Source organism: Triticum urartu, chromosome 5, assembly GCF_003073215.2.
Source record: "Triticum urartu cultivar G1812 chromosome 5, Tu2.1, whole genome shotgun sequence".
Lineage (NCBI taxonomy): Eukaryota > Viridiplantae > Streptophyta > Magnoliopsida > Poales > Poaceae > Triticum > Triticum urartu.
The window spans coordinates 642,727,672-642,734,669 of record NC_053026.1 but is presented as its reverse complement, the minus strand read 5'-3'; positions in this window follow the sequence as shown (position 1 = coordinate 642,734,669).

Sequence of the window (6,998 nt, the reverse complement as noted above, 5' to 3'; positions counted from 1 at the left end):
GACATCCATCTGCCAAATTTCATAATCATAAAATGCGGCAATTGCTAACATGATTCGGACAGACTTAAGCATCGCTACGGGTGAGAAGGTCTCATCGTAGTCAATCCCTTGAACTTGTCGAAAACCTTTTGCGACAAGTCGAGCTTTGTAGACAGTAATATTACCATCAGCGTCAGTCTTCTTCTTGAAGATCCATTTATTCTCAATTGCTTGCCGATCATCGGGCAAGTCAACCAAAGTCCATACTTTGTTCTCATACATGGATCCCATCTCAGATTTCATGGCTTCAAGCCATTTTGCGGAATCTGGGCTCACCATCGCTTCTTCATAGTTCGTAGGTTCATCATGATCTAGTAGCATGACTTCCAGAACAGGATTACCGTACCACTCTGGCGCGGATCTCACTCTGGTTGATCTACGAGGTTCAGTAGTATCTTGTTCTGAAGTTTCATGATCATCATCATTAGCTTCCTCACTAACTGGTGTAGGTGTCACTGAAACAGTTTTCTGTGATGCACTACTTTCCAATAAGGGAGCAGGTACAGTTACCTCGTCAAGTTCTACTTTCCTCCCACTCACTTCTTTCGAGAGAAACTCCTTCTCCAGAAAGTTTCCGAATTTAGCAACAAAAGTCTTGCCTTCGGATCTGTGATAGAAGGTGTATCCAATAGTTTCCTTTGGATATCCTATGAAGACACATTTCTCCGATTTGGGTTCGAGCTTATCAGGTTGAAGCTTTTTCACATAAGCATCGCAGCCCCAAACTTTCAGAAACGACAACTTTGGTTTCTTGCCAAACCATAGTTCATAAGGCGTCGTCTCAACGGATTTTGATGGTGCCCTATTTAACGTGAGACGGCCGTCTCTAAAGCATAACCCCAAAACGATAGCGGTAAATCAGTAAGAGACATCATAGATCGCACCATATCTAGTAAAGTACGATTACGACGTTCGGACACCACCATTACGCTGTGGTGTTCCGGGTGGCGTGAGTTGCGAAACTATTCCGCATTGTTTCAAATGTACACCAAACTCGTAACTCAAATATTCTCCTCCACGATCAGATCGTAGAAACTTTATTTTCTTGTTACGATGATTTTCAACTTCACTCTGAAATTCTTTGAACTTTTCAAACGTTTCAGACTTATGTTTCATTAAGTAGATATACCCATATCTGCTTAAGTCATCTGTGAAGGTGAGAAAATAACGATATCCGCCACGAGCCTCAATATTCATTGGACCACATACATCTGTATGTATGATTTCCAACAAATCTGTTGTTCTCTCCATAGTACCGGAGAACGGTGTTTTAGTCATCTTGCCCATGAGGCACGGTTCGCAAGTACCAAGTGATTCATAATCAAGTGGTTCCAAAAGTCCATCAGTATGGAGTTTCTTCATGCACTTTACACCGATATGACCTAAACGGCAGTGCCACAAATAAGTTGCACTATCATTATCAACTCTGCATCTTTTGGCTTCAACATTATGAATATGTGTCTCACTACTATCGAGATTCATCAAAAATAGACCACTCTTCAAGGGTGCATGACCATAAAAGATATTACTCATATAAATAGAAAAACCATTATTCTCTGATTTAAATGAATAACCGTCTCACATCAAACAAATCCAGATATAATGTTCATGCTCAACGCTGGCACCAAATAACAATTATTTAGGTCTAATACTAATCCCGAAGGTAGATGTAGAGGTAGTGTGCCGACGGGGATCACATCGACTTTGGAACCGTTTCCCACGCGCATCGTCACCTTGTCCTTGGCCAGTGTTCGCTTAATCCGTAGTCCCTGTTTCGAGTTGCAAATATTAGCAACAGAACCAGTATCAAATACCTAGGTGCTACTGCGAGCTCTGGTAAGGTACACATCAATAACATGTATATCACATATACCTTTGTTCACCTTGCCATCCTTCTTATCCGCCAAATACTTGGGGCAGTTCCGCTTCCAGTGACCAGTCTGCTTGCAGTACAAGCACTCAGTTTCAGGCTTAGGTCCAGGTTTGGGTTTCTTCTCTTGAGTAGCAACTTGTTTGCTGTTCTTTTGAAGTTCCCCTTCTTCTTCCCTTTGCCCTTTTTCTTGAAACTAGTGGTCTTGTTGACCATCAACACTTGATGCTCCTTCTTGATTTCTACCTCCGCAGCTTTCAGCATTGCGAAGAGCTTGGGAATAGTCTTATTCATCCCTTGCATATTATAGTTCATCACGAAGCTCTTGTAGCTTGGTGGCAGTGATTGGAGAATTCTGTCAATGACGCAATCATCTGGAAGATTAACTCCCAATTGAATCAAGTGATTATTATACCCAGACATTTTGAGTATATGCTCACTGACAGAACTGTTCTCCTCCATCTTGCAGCTATAGAACTTATTGGAGACTTCATATCTCTCAATCCGGGCATTTTCTTGAAATATTAACTTCAACTCCTGGAACATCTCATATGATCCATGACGTTCAAAACGTCGTTGAAGTCCCGATTCCAAGCCGTAAAGCATGGCACACTGAACTATCGAGTAGTCATCAGCTTTGCTCTGCCAGACGTTCATAACATCTGGTGTTGCTCCAGCAGCAAGCCTGGCACCCAGTGGTGCTTCCAGGACGTAATTCTTCTGTGCAGCAATGAGGATAATCCTCAAGTTACGGACCCAGTCCGTGTAATTGCTACCATCATCTTTCAACTTTGCTTTCTCAAGGAACGCATTAAAATTCAACGGAACAACAACACGAGCCATCTATCTACAATTAAGCATAAACAAGCAAGATACTATCAGGTACTAAGTTTCATGATAAATTTAGGTTCAATTAATTTACTTAAAGAACTCCCACTTAGATAGACATCCCTCTAATCCTCTAAGTGATTACGTGATCCAAATCAACTAAACCATGTCCGATCATCACGTGAGATGGAGTAGTTTCATTGGTGAACATCACTATGTTGATCATATCTACTATATGATTCACGCTCGACCTTTCGGTCTCCGTGTTCCGAGGCCATATCTGTATATGCTTGGCTCGTCAAGTATAACCTGAGTATTCCGCGTGTGCAACTGTTTTGCACCCGTTGTATTTGAACGTAGAGCCTATCACACCCGATCATCACGTGGTGTCTCAGCACGAAGAACTTTCGCAACGGTGCATACTCAGGGAGAACACTTCTTGATAATTAGTGAGAGATCATCTTATAATGCTACCGTCAATCAAAGCAAGATAAGATGCATAAAAGATAAACATCACATGCAATCAATATAAGTGATATGATATGGCCATCATCATCTTGTGCTTATGATCTCCATCTTCGAAGCACCGTCGTGATCACCATCGTCACCGACGCGACACCTTGATCTCCATCGTAGCATCGTTGCCGTCTCGTCAATCTTATGCTTCCACGACTATCGCTACCGCTTAATGATAAAGTAAAGCATTACAGCGCGATTGCATTGCATACAATAAAGCGACAACCATATGGCTCCTGCCAGTTGCCGATAACTCGGTTACAAAACATGATCATCTCATACAATAAAATTTAGCATCATGTCTTGACCATATCACATCACAACATGCCCTGCAAAAATAAGTTAGACGTCCTCTACTTTGTTTGTTGCAAGTTTTACGTGGCTGCTACGGGCTTAAGCAAGAACCAATCTTACCTACGCATCAAAACCACAACGATAGTTTGTCAAGTTGGTGTTGTTTTAACCTTCGCAAGGACCGGGCGTAGCCACACTCGGTTCAACTAAAGTTGGAGAAACTGTCACCCGCAAGCCACCTATGTGCAAAGCACGTCGGGAGAACCGGTCTCGCGTAAGCGTACGCGTAATGTCGGTCCGGGCCGCTTCGTCCAACAATACCGCCGAACCAAAGTATGACATGCTGGTAAGCAGTATGACTTATATCGCCCACAACTCACTTGTGTTCTACTCATGCATATAACATCAACATATAAAACCTAGGCTCGGATGCCACTGTTGGGGAACGTAGTAATTTCCAAAAATTTCCTACGCACACGCAAGATCATGGTGATGCATGGCAACGAGAGGAGGAGAGTGTGATCTACGTACCCTTGTAGATCGACAACGGAAGCGTTAACTTTAGTTGATGTAGTCGTACGTCTCCACGGCCCGACCGATCAAGCACCGAAACTACAGCACCTCTGAGTTTTAGCACACGTTCAGCTCGATGACGATCCCCGGACTCCGATCTAGCAAAGTGTCGGGGAAGAGTTCCGTCAGCACGACGGCGTGGTGACGATCTTGATGTACTATCGTCGCAGGGCTTCGCCTAAGCACCGCTACAATATTATCAAGGATTATGGTGGAAGGGGGCACCGCACACGGCTAAGAATATGATCACGTGGATCAACTTGTGTGTCTAGGGGTGCCCCCTGCCCCCGTATATAAAGGATCAAGGGGAGGAGGCCGGCCGGCCCCTATGGCACGCCAAGGAGGAGTCCTCCTCCTAGTAGGAGTAGGACTCCTACTAGGAGGGGGAAAAAGTGGGGAGGGAGAAGGAAAGGGGGGCGCCGCCCCCCTCTCCTAGTCCAATTCGTACCAGGGGGAGGAGGCACGTGGCCCACCTTTGGCTGCCCCTCTCTCTCTCCACTAAGGCCCATATGGCCCATTACTTCTCCCGGGGGGGTCCGATAACCCTCCGGCTCTCCGGTTTTCTCCGAAATCACCCGGAACACTTCCGGTGTCCGAATATAGCCGTCCAATATATCAATCTTTATGTCTCGACCATTTCGAGACTCCTCGTCATGTCCGTGATCACATCCGGGACTCCGAACTAACTTTGGTACATCAAAACTCATAAACTCATAATATAACTGTCATCGAAACCTTAAGCGTGCGGACCCTACGGGTTCGAGAACAATGTAGACATGACCGAGACACGTCTCCGGTCAATAACCAATAGCGGAACCTGGATGCTCATATTGGCTCCTACATATTCTACGAAGATCTTTATCGGTCAGACCGCATAACAACATACGTTGTTCCCTTTGTCATCGGTATGTTACTTGCTCGAGATTCGATCGTCGGTATCTCAATACCTAGTTCAATCTCGTTACCGGCAAGTATCTTTACTCGTTCCGTAATACATCATCTCACAACTAACTCATTAGTTGCAATGCTTGCAAGGCTTATGTGATGTGCATTACCGAGAGGGCCCAGAGATACCTCTCCGACAATCGGAGTGACAAATCCTAATCTCGAAATACGCCAACCCAACATGTACCTTTGGAGACACCTGTAGAGTACCTTTATAATCACCCATTTACGTTGTGACGTTTGGTAGCACACAAAGTGTTCCTCCGGCAAACGGGAGTTGCATAATCTCATAGTCATAGGAACATGTATAAGTCATGAAGAAAGTAATAGCAACATACTAAACGATCGGGTGCTAAGCTAATGAAATGGGTCATGTCAATCAGATCATTCACCTAATGATGTGATCCCGTTAATCAAATAACAACTCTTTGTTCATGGTTAGGAAACATAACCATCTTTGATTAACGAGCTAGTCAACTAGAGGCATACTAGTGACACTCCGTTTGTCTATGTATTCACACATGTATTATGTTTCCGGTTAATACAATTCTAGCATGAATAATAAGCATTTATCATGATATGAGGAAATAAGTAATAACTTTATTATTGCCTCTAGGGCATATTTCCTTCACAATCTTGCGGTGTCCTTTCCCAGTGACAGCAGGGGCAACAAGGCATGTATTGTATTGTTGCCATCGAGGATAAAAATATGGGGTTTATATCATATTGCTTGAGTTTATCCCTCTACATCATGTCATCTTGCCTAATGCGTTACTCTGTTCTTATGAACTTAATACTCTAGATGCATGCTGGATAGCGGTCGATGTGTGGAGTAATAGTAGTAGATGCAGAATCGTTTCGGTCTACTTGTCGCGGACGTGAAGCCTATATACATGATCATGCCTAGATATTCTCATAATTATGCACTTTTCTATCAATTGCTTGATAGTAATTTTTTTACCCACCATAATACTTATGCTATTTTGAGAGAAGCCATTAGTGAAACCTATGGCCCCCGGGTCTATTTTCCATCATATAAGTTTTCAATCTATTTTACTTTGCAATCTTTACTTTCAATCTATATCTAAAAAATACCAAAAATATTTATCTTATTATTTCTATCAGATCTCACTTTTGCAAGTGGCCGTGAAGGTATTGACAACCCCTTTATCGCGTTCGTTGCAAGGTTCTTATTTGTTTGTGTAGGTGCGAGACGACTTGCGTGTAGTCTCCTACTGGATTGATACCTTGGCTTTCAAAAACTGAGGGAAATACTTACGCTACTTTGTTGCATCACCTTTTCCTCTTTAAGGGAAAACCAATGCAGTGCTCAAGAGGTAGCAAACATCATGAACAATATAGCAAATGCATTTAACCCTAACCCACTTCTGATGCATAGGAATTTTACAAGAAAACAATTCATTGAAGAACAAGGTAACTAGCATAGGAAGGCATAACAAGTGCAACTTCAAAAGTTTCAACACATAGAGAGGAAACTTAGTATTATTGAGATATCCATAAGCATATATTCCTCCATCATAATAATTTTCAGTAGCATCATGAATAAATTCAACAACATAACTATCACATAAAACATTCCTTTTATGATTCACAAGCATAGAATTTTTATTACTCTTCGCATAAGCAAATTTTTCTCATTCATAATAGTGAAAGTAGCATATATAACTTGAACACTACAAATCGATTCTACATTAAAATAATTTAGTGAAATGATATTCATGATTATGATAAGTTTCACGAGAATAATTATCACTACACTACTTATAGCGTAAGTGCTATCAACAGTCATCATAAGTACCAATTTTGTTCTCATCATAATCAATTGAAACCTCTTCCAAAATAGTAAAATCATCACTAATTAGAGTTATGACCTCTCAAATCTATTTTTATCATTATAATAAGATCCAACACC